The sequence below is a fragment of the Amphiura filiformis genome, chromosome 1, assembly GCF_039555335.1.
Source record: "Amphiura filiformis chromosome 1, Afil_fr2py, whole genome shotgun sequence".
Classification (NCBI taxonomy): Eukaryota; Metazoa; Echinodermata; class Ophiuroidea; order Amphilepidida; family Amphiuridae; genus Amphiura; species Amphiura filiformis.
The window spans coordinates 85,075,413-85,093,470 of NC_092628.1; positions in this window are offsets into that span (position 1 = coordinate 85,075,413).

Below are 18,058 nucleotides of genomic sequence, written 5' to 3' on the forward strand. Positions count from 1 at the left end.
TCATGGATTTTGGGATATCCATCTAGAAACATACTTGGTCCTAATACTAGGACAGACAAAGGAAAGGCTACTCCACAACACAAATCAAGTACAAATGTTTCAATTCAGACCAAGATAATGGAAATTCCTAAACTAGTTGATCCCATGTAACTATTGCTCATTCCACAAATGAAGAGCTTGGTTCCAAACCATGTTAAGTCTACAAACACATGTGTCTGATTTACCTGTGTGATATTGCAATGGGTTATGATACTATACAGTAAGCCAAAAAATTAAGGTACCAGTTATATTCACCTCCTGTATATCCTAAACAAAGACAGATATGTCATAATTAGAACCAGCAGCCAATAGCTGCATCTTTTAGCTTCAATTTAAGACCTCATTCGTTGAAATTGTTCAAGAAATAAAGACACGGCGATCTCAAAACCCAAAGAAGATACCAATTTAAAAGTTGCAGTTTGCTGCATTAAATGCCCTATTGATTTGTATACAAAGCGTTCGTGAAGAAGAGAACTACCACTGCGCTTCCATTGATTAGCACGTTAAAACTAGCGTCGTGCTTTCATTGATTAGAACACAAAAGTACAACTTTTGATTTCGTTTCTTCATTGGGTTTTTAGATCACCGTTTCTTTAATTCTCAAACAATTTCAACAAATAAGGTCTTACATCAGAGCTAAAGAGTATAGGTATTGAATGCTTGATTTAATTTTGACATATTTGTCTTTATTTATGATATACAGGGGTGAACATAACTGGTACCTTAATTCTTTGGCTTACTGTAGGTATAGTAATGTCAGTTGGATGCACCATTACAAAGCAAACAGTGGATGGATGCACAGTAACAATACTGTGTGAGGCCTTTGGTTCCCAAATGAGAACAATAGTCTGCATATTGTTAGGCAGCATTGTTGTGGTAAATAATGGCTTGTTGATGGTACAACTCATTGTTGCTAATGTCAAACTTGTCAAAGTAATTGTGATTATATCACTCAAGTAAATGAGAAACATGGTTTCGAAACAAGCTCTTCAAATACAGTCATAGAGATAGAAACTTTACTTTGCTGCTGGGAAGCAAAAGTGTTAGAAGTGGGGATGGAATCAAAATTGGAAAATGTGACATGGTCTGATCCATCCACTCAGATCAAAGTGAGATATTTTGAAAAAAAGTTATTACCATTTCTAACTTGCTTAGTACCTCCGCTTACTGATGTTGAAATCCCTGGCAGCCATAGATTATTGCAAAGCTATGACATTTTTATATGCTCATTTTCTGTTTTTATTGTATTTTACACCTTATTTTTGCCTATATATGTTATTATTCCCAACTTTGGTCTGATTGGATCAGATCATGTCACATACGTGATTGAGCAAACGGCATCAACATTAATCTATGGTTCCATTGCACTATTTCATATTGCATAGCAACAGTAACAGGTTTTGTCATTCTTATTGTTAATTATGTCCCAGACATGCTAGTCTGTGCTATTTGAAGTGTTTGGATGCGTGAAACATCTCAATTGTGAAGAACAAACTAATATTGTACTCCTAGGCTTAAAGCCATGATGTACGATCTTTTAAAATTGGTTTTTTGGCACATTTAATGTTTACACATGTCCAAACTTACACCAAATTGGATTCAGCTAAATGCATTGTGTTTTTAGGACAACAGCAAGTTTAAAATCACCCATAGAACACAACAGTCAAGCGGCTAAGATAGTAAGTGAGTTTTGTTTCATTTTTCCTCATTAGTTTGGCTTAAAGGACCAGAAAACTTTCCTGACAGTTGTTCCTAATAATATTTTATAATATTTGGCAAAGAATAACCAAATTAACATTTGACCAAAATCATATATTAAGACTTTAACTTATAACTCCTCTTGTTAAAATTCCAAATTTGACTGATATTGCAACATTATATCAAACACAACAGCTCTCTATTGTGGACCTGGATTTGCTTCATAGCCCGTATGAAAAACTATAAATAAATTATGAAAAGTATTGTTATTTAATGAGGCAAATTACCAAAGACTTGAACCGGGCCACTGTCATTTACAATTAACTATGGATTAATCTGCTTAAAATTGATTCAACAACTCCTCCTATACCTTTGCACAGGAACCAACCGTCGTTAAACAGTGATAAATCCACACTTTTACAGTAGCTTATGCTCGAACGCAAGTTAATGGAAGCACGCATACACCTTACGTGCAATTGGTCATACCAGGAACTTGTGTGCGTATACACACATGTTGAATTCATTATTTTGGTGGAAGCAGCTAACCATAACCATTTTAATTGATGATATCAACAGAGAGAGAAATCAACTTAGCCAGGCCATCTTCTTGTAATGCTCAATGACAAACTGACATATGTCATGAAATAATTGTGTGCATTAGATGATCTTTAGCTTGTTTCACTGATCAATCATGTTACACAGTGGTTCATCAGAAATGAAAACTCTGCACCCTACACATCAGCATACTTTCATATCAATTACACAGCTATATGCTGATGCATGGGTGCATCCTTTATATCTGATAAACCACTGTGTAATATGATTGAATCCCTAATGCAATATCCCTTTATCCAAGAAATTTGGACTGCAAAATCGCTCCCACCAACACACCGATCCAAGATCGCAGTATAATGTGTTAGAGTAAAAGTATCTGTTCCCACATCATTTCACTTCAGTTCACATTCATGTATCTTTTATATACTCTACAGACAACATTAAAATTGCATGCCCTCATGGCGTGTAACCAACTCCATTGCATTAATTGTGAATGACTTGACAATTAACTATGGCGATAAGATACGCTTATAATTGCCTTTAAACACCTCATTTGATACCAAGTGATAACATTAATATTGCAACGCTATATATCAATCATGATGACACCAAATATGACACCACTGTCTCACTTCATCTCTCACACTTTCTTTCCCTAACTTAATGTAACTTCTTGGTGTAGTCTCTTCCACCTTTGATCTTTGTCTTCTCTTGTCTGTCTCTACTTCTCTGGCTCACTCTCTCTCTCTCTTACCTCACCTCATTCTGTAGGTCAATCTCCTGCCATACCTCCATATCTTAATCTCATTGCTTGTCAATCTCTTGCCACACCTCCAGATCTTAGTCTCACTGTTCGTCAATCTCACTGTTCGTCAATCTCCTGCCACACCTCCAGATCTTAGTCTCACTGTTCAGTCAATCTCCTGCCATACCTCCATATCTTAATCTCATTGCTTGTCAATCTCTTGCCACACCTCCAGATCTTAGTCTCACTGTTCGTCAATCTCCTGCCATACCTCCATATCTTAATCTCACTGTTCGTCAATCTCCTGCCACACCTCCAGATCTTAGTCTCACTGTTCGTCAATCTCCTGCCATACCTCCATATCTTAATCTCACTGTTCGTCAATCTCCTGCCATACCTCCATATCTTAATCTCATTGCTTGTCAATCTCTTGCCACACCTCCAGATCTTAGTCTCACTGTTCGTCAATCTCCTGCCATACCTCCATATCTTAATCTCACTGTTCGTCAATCTCTTGCCACACCTCCCGATCTTAATCTCACTGCTCGTCTGTCTCATGCCACACCTCCAGATCTTAATCTCACTGCTCATCAGTCACAAGCCACACCTCCCGATCTTAATCACACTGCTCGTCTGTCTCATGCCACACCTCCAGATCTTAATCTCACTGCTAGTCAATCTCATGCCTCACCTCCAGATCTTAATCTCACTGCTCATCAGTCACAAGCCACACCTCCCGATCTTAATCACACTGCTCGTCTGTCTCCTGCCACACCTCCAGATCTTAATCTCACTGCTCATCAGTCACAAGCCACACCTCCCGATCTTAATCTCACTGCTTGTCTGTCTCATGCCACACCTCCAGATCTTAATCTCACTGCTCATCAGTCACAAGCCACACCTCCCGATCTTAATCACACTGCTCGTCTGTCTCATGCCACACCTCAAGATCTCAATATCACTGCTCGTCAGTCTCTTGCCGCATTCTTCCAAGTTCTGCATGTAACGACTTATTGACTTCCCCTCATTCATTTCTTTCACTGTAACTTCATAGAGTATTATGTTTTTAGAATCTTGCATCCTATACCTTTGTACATAACCTTGCTGTGCATCTATTAACCACTTTGGACAGGAATATGGGAATCTTAATTGCATATTCAGGAAGGCTATTCTCAAACATAATGATTAAACTGGATGAATTTTTTTTCAGAAAATACAAAATTTATTGGTCCTGCTAATATATTTGTCTTACCTGATAGTGCCTAGCCTTAATAAATGTGAAACAATTTTCATATCCACTATTTACAGCAGCACCAGTTGGCAAATAGAGGAAATATGTTGTTTTAAAATTGAGAGCTCAGCCTTTGATAGAAGACTCAACCTTGCAAATGAACTGACCCACAAACCTCTTACACAATGTGATAATCGATTTCCACCTCTGGCCTGTCACTATCTATAAAAATCCCACCCCAAATAGTAATGGCCTGTAGTCACATGCATAGGAGAGGAACTGGTGCAGCCAGTTAATGAGATTGTGCACAGGTTTCACACCTACCATTATTAGCCAGCCAGGCTGCAGGGCTCAACTGTCAAGGGTTTGTCGCTTGGGACGATGACGTCGACAACCGGGCAATGGTGTGCGTTGATTTGCCCAGCTCCACCCAAGTGAAAATATTGAATTGTCGTAATGATCTGGATGAGATGACTTTACAACCCCTGACTTATTTACCTGATTAGCATCGTTGAATCTATACTTTATTCGCAGGGGAGAAAAAAGCGAGACCAATTCACGTCATGAGTTGATTATCAAAGTCTTGAGGTAGTATTGCGGTGCACATTATTTGTTTGCATGCTTAGTTAGATGGTTGTCCCACTTGATGGAACAACCACAAATTGCATGATGAGGGCTTTATATATATAGGCTAAAGTCTAATATATAATTTAAAAATAAAACAGAAGACAAGAATTAACATTCTCCTATTTACCATCATGAACTGAGATGAGGGGCAATATAATCTTACTCACATTTTTAGCAATCGTCTTGGAAAATGAACTGGCAACCATATTGCTGGGCAACCAATTGCTGGGTAAACGCAACAACATTAGTGAAGAAAAAGGCATCACTGCCACCTAAGACAACATCAGAGACCAACTGATTCTCCTGTATGTGGCACATGAACAAACACATTAATGTTGTTTCTTGAATGTAGCGGCACTGTGCAACAGGTGCTCATACTACAAAAAGTATACTACACGCAGCAAACCCCAACTACCTGTACACTGAACTCTGCTATGTGCATGAACATTGAACTCCAATATATGTACAATGAAACAAGCATCAAGAAATAACTGCTTATGACAAGCTTGCCCGAAAGATGTCAGGATCTCATCACAATACATGTGGTATTTGACATAGATATACTTTGTGCTCAAGATGCATGAGTCATATTGAATGATATCAAAAATCTATATTCGTTAGACAAATTTAAGATGGGTAGTAGGTAAAATAGCTGCTTTATGATGAAAGCAGAGAAGGATGGACTGTAAAGAAGGGTGGTCTATAATAGGTTGTTTCCATCTTGACTGAATGACATTGAATGATATCAAAAATCTATATTCGTTAGTATGTCTAAGGTAACTGAGGATCATAGTTGGTAGAATAGCTGCTTTATGAGGAAAGTAGAGATGGCTGGTTTGTGAAGAATGGTCTAATTTTATTGCAGGTTGTTTCCATCTTGACTGAATGACCTTGAACAATTCATTGAATGATATCAAAATTCTATATTCATTAGGACTTATTTCAGATGGGTAGTATGTAAAATAGCTGCTTTTATGACAACAGTAGAGAAAGATGGTCTGTGAAGGAGGATGGTCTGATTGTATCACATCTTGTTTTCATTTAGACTGGATGACCTTGACCCACATTCCCTACACATGTAGTTTCATCTTGATTATTGCTTCTCATCTTATTTAATGTGGTTAGAGGTTATTCCTCCTTTTGCCATCATAAATTGATGTGTGGATTGTGTGTACATGAGTTGCACACTACACGCAGAGCACCACACAACTGTTATCCCGTGTCAGCCAGTGTTTTGCGTTTGTGCGTGAAGGATCAAATGCTGTAGATGCCAAAAAAGCCCTGTACCTACAAGATTAAAGATGGTGATAATTCGATGTCACATCAATAACCCTTACATTTAGAATAAGACTATAATTATGATTTACAATGTGTTTCAACAAGATCAAACCGTAATTTATCTTATATCTATAGTTCTACCCTTAATTTCACAAGGTAAAAGAACAACAAAGTTTCTACTGGCACCAAAATGTCTATTTTGCAAGGGATAAGATAGAGATGATGTAAAGATGACACATCTAGTCAGACATTCTCAATAAACACCTGCTCCAACATGAATGGTGGATAATTTGGATGTCAAGTGTACAACTCCAAATCAAATCTATCCACATGACTGGTAAATTACCACACTGAGATCTGTGTCTTGTTTTTATTTCAACAACACAATTCTATCAAGTGCTTAAAACCTAATAAATTATTTTGTTTCCCAAATCCACTCCTTAAACCCCCCTCAAGCTGTGTCTACAATCTACTTTACTAAGCTTCCTTTAACGTCACTCAAAGATGCGTATATTCCGGCAATCACTAAATTACACCGGTAAGTCTGTTACCAGAAGCACTCAGTTGTTTGTCACATTTTTGGGTAAGTGCTGATAGGTTCTACTCTGGTAAAATACCTGTCGGTCTGCACAATTTAAATTTACCAACCAAGTTTGCTAGTGAAAAAAAAGTTTGTAGCTAACCCTGACCTTATTAAAAAGATTATGCCTCTCTCTTTTTCTCTCTTTCTCTCTCATTCTATGAAATCGAAGCAGATTGGCATTCCCCTGGGTTTTTTTGTGTGGTTGGTTTTGCTTTCTTTCCTTGTTTTTTGTTTCATGAAGGAAATTAGATCTGCTTTGCTCTTATAGCATTAGTAAACAATTAGTGTAGTAGGGAACGAAAGAAAGAAAGAAAGAGAAAGAGAGAGAGAGCGAAAGAATAGATGACAAGGAGAAACAAGCATGATCATCTACCTCGTTCCTGGGTGTCCCTCAGTTACTCTGCTATTTTTGAATGTGTGTCCTTACTTGATGGTCTTTACAAACACATTACACATACCCCCTACACAAAGAATGTGCTATTTTCACCATGTCCGATGAACCAAGTAAATCATTTTTTTTCTCTCAAGTTTGAGTTTACAGCATCTGTTCACAGTTTAAGACCAACATCACCTAATGGACTGTGAGACTTAATACTTCATTTGATGAGGAAACATCAGGTTCTCAGTGATGGCTGTCAGAGCAGATCAAAGCAGTCTTCCCCTTTGCCAAACTGATTGCTGTGTATTTTGTGCAATGCGGACACTGTGCCCAGTTGTCTAACACAAGAATTATCACTGCCATTTTTACCAACAAAAAGGCAGCAGCTACTAGATATCAAGCAACCAAAGTAAAACATCAGATATTATTCATCCTCTTTCTCCCTGCCTATATCTCTCTCTACCTCTGCCCGCTGGTAAAACAATGCTTGTCTATGGTACTATTGTTAATTAACATGATATTACTGTTAGATATGGTGTCTAAATAGCCAGTGGTTAGCTGCCAATGTTTTCATAGGATTCAACTTTATTGGCTTTATGTAGAGATGAGAGTATAGGAAGAGGACACAATATATTGACTTATTTAGGTCATAAGAGTAAAGTACAGATTGAGTGTGCATGTGTATTTACATAAGTGTACGGGTGTGTGGGGTGAGTCTGCATCCTCATTTAAACTGTGGAGGTGTACATAATAAACACATTAACTACAGTGCAGCCATATCGCAACTGTGGATCTCCATAGTTGGAGATAACTCCAAAACCAGGTAATACTGAACACCCTAGTTTGTGAATTCCTAGTGTTAAAATGGTTACATATGTACATTGCCTATTTTGTTCTCCATGTATGGATACAGAATTAGTTATCTTCTTGAGCTCCTTCAACTTTGAGACACTATATAGCAAACCTGGAAGCTAATTTGTTTCCAAACATTTAATAAAATTGGACAAATAAGTTTGTACCCTCTGTATGGATACACACTTAGTCATCTTCAGTAGACAGCATTTATGTGCCTGCCATTCAGTGGTTTGCAGTCCAGTGATAATTTGCCACATGAATTATTTATTATTATTCAATGAGTGCGTCTTGTAAAGAATTCACGTAATTTGATTGGTTTTCTGGTGTATAATATCTCACAATAGTTGATAGTGATATTAGTCAGGGCGCTAGCGCCACATAACGGGCTGCACGCTTGTTGCTCCTCAATGATCACGCGATAATGCGTTAAGCGTAATACACGTGCGAGAACTAAGAACGCGATTCAAGCGGCTTAGATGTTCGTGATGGTTTCGTTCATTTAAAACAACGGGGATGTCCAAACAAAAGTAACTTTATTTTATTCGGAAAAAGGGCAGTTTTTCTCGCAAAAATTACATTAAAACTGAATAAGAATGAGAATAAAAGATAGGATTTTGTCTTTTGCCTATCAATATCGTGTCATAATGGATGGGCTGGCCAATATTTTTATCGTAGTGGATACGCTGCGCGGCATCCACTACTCAAAATATTGGCCAGCCCATCCATTATGACACGATATTGATAGGCAAAAGACAAAATCCTATCTTTATTCTCTAATTATATATAGGTCAATTTGATCAAATAACTCTTATATGCAAAAATTCACACCAAGTATTTTAATGTTTGCCATTTGCATAGCTTATCAGCATTATGACGTTGAATGTTGCATCTGATGTCAGATGTCTGTCACTTGAAGCAGAAATGCCTGTCTTGCCATGCCCCTTATAGGTGACGTCATACTAAACATTCCAAGTTTATTTCTGCCTGCGACTATAGATCAAAAAATTTAAAATATTGGTAAATTTGATGAATTACTGGTGTTGTGTTCATACAAATTGCTGAATGGGAGCTCAATAGAAGAACCAAAAAAAGCTAAACCTGAACTTAAAATTTGGGAATAGCTCAAAGGGGAAAGGCAGCACAGTGGTACTGGATTTGGAGTTCTGATCAAATGACAGAGGAATAGAAGGGAGAACTATTTTACAAACTAAACAAGGAGAAACATGAAGTAGATTTTATATTTTATCATAATTTAAATGACACTAAATGTAACAAATTCATGATGGTATAAAATGTAATTGAACTTTCAAGTGAACATCATCGCATATGAATTCTAATTAAATACATGTGCACCATGCCAAGCTACGGAGTTCTTGAAATAAATAATTTCAAACCGAAACATAATGACAAGTTTGATGAGAGAATGTGTTACTTATGATGGAACCGACAAAGAGTGAAGATTTCCAAATATCATCATTCAGACATTCTCTCAACATTGCTGATCATTAACCAAAAGTGATGTGCACTTGATGCACAAAGTTTCTATGGCTTGCCATGGGCACCATAAATCAAATAAAGTATACTAGGAACAATGATCTTCACAACGCCTCTGTCAGGAGAGACTATTCCAAAGCCGAGGTGAAAATGATTTTATTTACACTACAGCAACAAAATACATTTACGTCATAAGAAGGTGTTTTTATTTGTTTTACACAGACAGATAACTTATTATCGTCAGTAGACAGCAGTTACATAACATTAAATCATATTTACAATGTAAGTATTCAATGGTATGTTATACATGTTATCTCAAAACTTTCCTTGGTTGACATATGCTACTGATAAACTATCTCTTCAATGAATATCACAACAGTTGATTTGGTATTTGAGCCATCAATTGATCACTGCTAAATATGGTAACATTCTTCACCCTGAATAAAGTAATTACCATTGTGAGATTATGGCAAAAAAAACACAAAAAAACACCCAAAACAGCATTTTTTAAGTTTAATAATTTTCTGCTGTCTAGAGAAGATAGCAGACTGTTGAAAAATGTGTCTCATTTGATAAAGAAAATCATTGAAATGGTACAATTTGTTTAGCAAAAAATGTTTTTTATATTCCTGCTATCTACTGTAGATAGCACACTGTTGAGAGATGGGTCTCATTTGATGAAGAAATCCCTGGAATGGTAAATTTTGTTTAGAAAAAAAAAACTTTGTATGTTTTATATATTCTTGCTATCTACTGTAGATAGCACACTGTTGAGAGATGGGTCTCATTTGATGAAGAAATCCCTGGAATGGTAAATTTTGTTTAGAAAAAAAAAAAACTTTGTATGTTTTATATATTCTTGCTATCTACTGTAGATAGCACACTGTTGAGAGATGGGTCTCATTTGATGAAGAAATCCCTGGAATGGTAAATTTTGTTTAAAAAAAAAAAACTTTGTATGTTTTATATATTCTTGCTATCTACTGTAGATAGCAGACTGTTGAGAGATGGGTCTCATTTGAAGAAGAAATCATTTAAATGATAAATTTTGTTTAGAAAAAGAACACTTTTTATGTCTTATATATTCTTGCTATCTACTGTAGATAGCACACTGTTGAGAGATGGGTCTCATTTGATAAAGAAATCACTGAAATGGTAAATTTTGTTTAGAAATTAATACTTTTTATGTCTTATATATTCCTGCTATCTACAGTAGATAGCAGACTATTAAGAGATATTGGTCTCATTTGAATAAGAAATCACTGAAATTGTGATTAGAAAAAGATAGCAGACTGTTAAGGGATGGGTCTCATTTGAAAAAATATCACTGAAATGGTCAATTTTGTTTAGAAAAACAACATGTTTTATGTTTCATCCATTACTGCTATCTACAGTAGATAGCAGACTGTTGAGAGATGGGTCTCATTTGATAAAGACATTATTGAAATGGTCATTTTTGTTTAGCAAAAGGTGACTTTCCATGTTATATACATTCCTGTTATCTAGAACAGTAGCAAATAATTGAGAGCTGGGACTGATTACAGAGCATATTGAGGAAAACATAAAAATACTCAAAATGAAAATGTGAAATACCACTTTTTAACATATGTTTAAGATCAGTAACAATTTGAATTTGGAAGCTTGAACATTCATTGTACTCTATTCAAATATCAATTGTGGTAATTTTGTCCATACATTTTGCAATTGACTCCCGTATAGAAAATATGTCAATTACAAATTGTTTCAGTAATTTTTGAGAAAAAGAAAGTAATTTTCAATATACAGCATAAAACTATGGACACTTTCCATACAACATTTCAACTTACCTCTTTAGCTCAGTTGGTTAGAGTGTCGTGCTAGTAATACGAAGGTCGCCGGTTCGAATCCGGCCGGATGCACTGGGGGTTTTTTTTGGGTTTTTTTCAACGTTTATGTGCACTGGCCTACTCTGGGAAAATTTGTTCATTCTATTAACCCAGAGAACTAAGTATAATAATTTTCACTTATTATAATAAATTTTGCTTTTTATTGTTTGTTTACATGCTTATTCAGACACATTTCCCCTATACCCCAATCTAGAATGGGTTCACAAGTATCAAATATGAGGATAGCATTTTACTGTGACTGAATGAGGAATGAAGACTGATCTATCCAAATTCTGCCCTGATACCCTACTTTAAACATCACACTGCAAAAACAGCAGAGCAACACTTAATAAACACTTTAACACTTCATAAACACTTGTTTGTACAGTGAAGGTACAGGGATGTTAATTTATAAACAAAACATGTTTAAAATATAAAGATGTTTATATTTTTAACACAAGATAGTGTTTAAATACATATTTTAAACACTATCTTGTACATCTTCACTGTACAAACAAGTGTTTATGAAGTGTTAAAGTGTTTATTAAGTGTTGCTCTGCTGTTTTTGCAGTGCAGTTTTTGAAACTTTGATCAAAAGTAGCTCTATCCACTCCTGATTAGCAATAGTATAAGAGACACATCAACTATATCACTTATCTGCAAGCCTCTGCTCATTGCTTTGAACATACTATTCATGTATCGCAATCTAAAGAAAATAAACAAGAGCCAGGTTTGGTCTATTTTCCCTATTACACATATATTTGATGAAATTCAATCAACGTTCAAGATGCATTGCAATTTTAATTAACCACTACAAGCATAACCCACACAAACATTTCAACTATGTAACCTCTAACATGAATATTTCATGGGCGTATATCCTACAAAACAAAACCTAGCATAAAATAACCTGACACACATCCCACTCTAGGTACAAGAATCAAACCACAAAACACACCAATGAGTTAGTCGATATAGCTGTAAGGCGTCAAAGATGTACATCCATCATCATTACGATATATGACTGTCTCCTTTCATTGCTTGCGCTTACAATTTGCTGACATCGCACCTGTTTTGGCTGTTACTGTCACTCTCCATGCGAGTGGAGATAGAAACCAAGAGATTTGGGGATTGAGCTACCCTCCATCTTGGCTTTTGTATGCCCAAACAGAGTATGTTACTGTCATTTATAGCACTCATGTAAGTTACCTCGATCTGTAATGGTGATGTAAATTTATAATTTAGGATAGTAGAATCAAACATAATGAGTAACGTCTATTAGGTATTCTTTGCCAGGTTGGAAGGTTATTTATAAGTTTGATCAAGTTGGTAAGTTCAACTCATTCTATATCTGTAAAGTTCCTCATCATGCTATCATGAGTTATGCATGTCAGAATGACAGGGCAATCTGCAATTGTTATTCTATATCTGTAAAGTTTCTCATCATGATATTATGAGTTATGCAATTGCATGTCAGAATGACAGGCCAATCTCCAATAGTTATTCTGTATAGTTTCTCATGCCATCATGAGTAAAACATTACTGTAAATGCTGTTGAATCACAATCAAATTGCATATCCAGTTCAGAATTTAAAACAGATGGATTATATCTCCAGCTCTTCTCTGCAAGGGGGGTGAGATGGCTGAAAGTGAGATGGCTAAGCAGTCTAAGGCGTTGAGCCATTGGCCGGAATAACATGATCTGTGTGGGTTCAAGCCTTGGGCTTGTTTGGTGAGAATTTTTTTGTCTATTCCAAAATGTTCCTATAAGGTTGGGAATCCTGCAATTTTGTTCAGGTACCACAGTGAGGCTAGTTTATCAGAGATAATTTCTCTGATGTGAAGCAGACTCAGCTTCAAGCAGTACATAAAATATTATTGTAGAATTCCTCCTCACTCTCATACACTGCTTAGCACATGCAGATATATGTAGTGTATAAACAGCGTCTTGTGGCTCGGAGAGTAATTTTAAGCTAGTGGTCCCGTGTACAGGAAGAGTCAAACCCTCTGCACATAAAGTGTCAGAGCTATTTGAAAAGAGAAGGAGGACCATCCCCAGTTCTGATATCTGCAATCAATCCTAGGTTCCAGGATCGTGCATAAGTAAACTGTGCATGTAAAGCCAGTGCGACAATACACAAAACTGACGTACAGCATGTATATAGGAAGAAGAAGCAGTAAACGGAGGAGGGAGAGGAGGAGGATGGAGGAGAGGAGGATAAAGAAACGGGAAGAGGAACAGATAAAAGGAAGATGGGAAAAGGGGGTATGGAGAACCATATGGTGAAGTAACAAACATACTTCAGCTGTTAATTAATGCAATCTACTGAAGATAACAAACTGTTGTCAAATAAATTAAGATCTTAAAATATTGCTACCCATTAAAAAGGTTATATTACTAGCAACCATCTATGCATTTCAAGTAGAATAATGCTATCTACTGAAGATAACTAACTATAGGTTTATGAGTTCCTTTCTAATTGGCAACAGATACTATCTACTTTGATTAAAAACATCACTTTTGTTTTTGATACAATGCTATCATCTGAAGACAGCTACTAAATCTGTGTCCATGTTTCAGGACAGTCTTCCGTGCAAATGATGCCAATCTACTAAACATTTCCATGTGGGGGTGAGTTTGTACACTCTAGAATGACCTGTGTTGGGTACAAAAATATATTCTCAACAATCTGTGGTCACCCTTTAGGGTTATCATTGTAGTATTGGATGTGCACATAGACAGTTGCATAAATATTGACTGTCTATCATTTGCATTACCCTGGAATCAAAATGATGAGCGGCCCATACACGTTCAATTTTATTGGGCAATATCAAAGACCCTAGATACAAAAACAATGCACAGTGCATTGTGCACTGTACACACGATCATTAATAGTACATAGATTTTGTATCTAGGGTCTTTGATATCGCCCAATAAAATTGAACGTGTAGGGAGGGTTAATGAATGTATGGATGGACAAAATCGGAAAGCAGACTGGTATGAGCATCACATATGCCTCCACACTTATTGCCCCACACCGATGTGACTTCAGAAAGAGATGGATGGTGTTCCATGCAAACTTAGGAATAGTAGTCAACATCTCATCTGCTTGTTATTTACACTGATACTCCATATATATATATATATATGTGTGTTACAGACCAAAAGCTGTTCAAGGTTGAATAATGTAGTGACTAGTGAAGGGTGATAGGTTCAATATGATTTAGTGCTTTATCATTCCATCACTTCCTTAATACAAGATTTGAATCAGGACATGAACCACAACCTACCACCTGTGTCCAATTTGTAAGGAAGCCATACAACTTCCGATGACTTCCCACATTTTTTATTTCTGTTGAAATGTTAATAAGCAGTCTTGTGAAAAGAAAGTATTTTCACTATACAAGGGAAAGAAGAACTACATATCGCATACTTGCATATTTTAACATGAAATTACAATGGAAACATAACATGCAATGGCAGAGAAGTCAAAGAAAAAATGAGGAGTTGAACCCCAAACCTTTGGAAAGTGTGTCCAATGCTCTAACCACTGAGCTACACAGACTGTCCCTGAGACTTATGGTGCTTATGGATATGACCAGTCAGAATAAACAGTACAACCACACAACAACATACCACCATATGAGATCAATTTATGCCTACCTGCCAGCCTAATATATCACAAAAACAAGGGGCGAGGCTAACGCATTGTACACTGGAACATAGAAATGCTCGAACATTTACAAACTAGCGCACAATATCAAAAAAATAATGTTTAACTGTAATTCTTAATATATCAATATAGGAAAAAGAGGAACCACAAATCATGCACTAGCACATTTGAACATGAAATTACACTGAAAACACTATTTGTTTCACTATTCAAGTGTTTTGTTACCTATTACGACATATTTTCATGGTAGCTTTAAGTATGTCTTACATTCAGTACCTCATGAAATCAAATATTTCCTAAACAACGCATGCAAATAAACACATGCATTAATCTGTACTCAAGTCTATGTAATGCATTCCCTTGGGACATCCCGTCTTCTCAAGAGCTTCTGTCAAGGAGCTTGAATTATACAAAAAAATCCAACGGGAAAAGTACCTTGACCTCAACAATCAGGTCAAGCACATTTTTCCTCTTGAACCCAGTCCATCTTTCTATTTTCGCTGTTTTGGCCCCTAGGCTTTTCAGCTTGTTCTGGCACCTGACGATTTGTCAAGTGAGGAAGAAGTTGGCACGCGCTGACATTTATGCAATCTGGGGTTTGTCAGTCGTGGTATCAATTTAAACGAGGATTTGGTAAGAGGATACCAATTTTTAAAGTACCACACCAATTAATGAGCGAAGTCACGTTTGAAATGCTTGACACTTTTACCACTTACACTTGCACATCAAAGTGGGTTTTATGTGTGCTAATGTGATTGCGATGATATGAGGACACTTTATACATATCAGTATGTGAGAATCGGATACTGATAGATGTTTACTTGATTTAGGATTTCTCCATTTGATGGTACAAAATTGCACCGATAATGTTGACAGTAGAAATTGACAAACTGCTGCAAGCACTGACAAAGAACGGATTGCAAAAGGTGGAATTGTGAGTTCAATTGTGTTTGATAAACAATTTAGTCTCAACCATCTCATACTTTTCTAAAGTTACCAAGATTCATATTATGGATGCTCTGGTTTTCCCGATTGCCTTGTATGGCTGTGAAACGTGGGCGGTTGGAATGACAGATAAGAAAAAGATCATGGCGTTTGAAATGTGGTGCTGGCGGAAGATGCTGAGAATATCTTGGAAAGAACATAAGACCAACGAATTTGTAAGAAACCAAATTGGAGACCATGCTTCCGTGTCCCAGAAAATAGATCGTTTTAAACTGGCGTATTTTGGCCACATTTCTAGAAGAGATGGTGACAGCATTGAGAAGATAATTATGCAAGGTCACATAGAAGGCAGTCGTAGAAGAGGTAGACAGAAGCTTAGATGGACTGATGGAATTAAACAATTAACAGGCCTTTCTCTCGTCGCAGCCCACCGTCTGGCTCAAGACAGAAGCTGCTGGAATACCATCATCAACAGGGTCACAAAGGGTCAGTCATGACCCATAGGACCACGACGACGACGATCTCATACTGTTATTAGATATTAAGAGTGATGAGTGTTTTGTAACTAAATTACATTACTACCTATTTCTTATTAATTTGCTTAATAGATAAATTAATGGGGTTACACATAATGACACAAGAACAAATAAACACACTGGGGAATGACTGTTCACTAAAAGAGGTAACTGAATATATTTTATAGGAAAGCGTGAACAGTTAACTTACCCAAAGTGTTAGATTAAAGTAGACAACATATATACACAATTCCACCCTGCTCACAAACCAAATTGAAAAAAAAAGCAAGAAAATGTGCCAGCATGGGATTCGAACCCATGAAGTTCTGTTCTATACAATGGTTCGCCTCAAGTTTGGTAGTAACGTAGGTGCGCATTTCTATAGGTGCAGTATCAAATCAGGCAAGTATAGCTAATTGTGCACATGTTCAGGGGCAGTTTGTCAGCATGCTTGCAGTGCAAAAGCAAAGCAAAAAGGCAGTGACGTCACTACCAAAGTTGAGGTGAATGAAAGAATAGTTGGGTGCCTTATCCAATAAAACTGGGTACTAATTTAGGCATTCAGGTATAAATACACACAACCTGGATCCAGTATTTCTTACTTGTAGATCCACACTGACATTATCACTGTTCCAAAACACAGAGAACAAAGATATTACTAATCCTTCCAGATATAAACCTCTTTTGGATATTTTCAAGGAAATGCAGAAGAATTTTTTTTTAATGAAAGTAAGTAACTTACATGACTGATCTTTGTATGTTCATTGTTAAGCAAGTTTTTTTTTGTACGGAAATGATCTGAATTGAACTGTCCCACTTAGTGAAAGAGGAAAATGTCAAACAAAGATGTCAATGTCAGCATGGCTAAAAAAATAATTACATTGCTTTTAATTAAAGATTGCTGTCTCCATTATCAAGTTAAAGGTCAGAATATCATTAAATAGTAACGTCACTTTAATCAAACTCTATGATAAATCTTGGACTGTGGATTGGTGAAGCACATGTACATCAGTGTTACAAATATAGCAAATGAGCAAGCACATCAGATTCTTGCTCTCAAGTGCCTATGCAAAGTCAGAGCTATTTTGGGGACTAATTCATGGCACCAAAACACAAACAACCGATTGCGGTACAAACATAGCTGGCTTTTTACAACTCCCATGGTGAATGGCCTTCTAATAATAAAAGCTATTTAGGGATGGACTGACCAGACTAATTAATGCCAATTTGTCTTGTTGTCATTTAACTTGGTACTGCCCCCATATTTGGAAGCAAGAGTTAACTTGTACATATCCCACAATACACCTGCAAGCAATGGAAATGTTGTTACATTCATTTCAGAATAATATCTGCTCCTTGGGTTCTTAACCTTTTTGAAACATTAAAAACCACATATGTTACAAGTCAAAACACTTTGACCCAAGGTCAAAATTGTGTCATGTGTCCCACCAGGGTAGTCTTGTGACTTTGCAATTTGAGCTTGTGACCCATGAGGTCATGACCCACTGGTTGTTAACCCTGAACTAACTCAAATGCTGACCTGTGTTGGAAGGGATGCCTTGCTGAACCATTTAT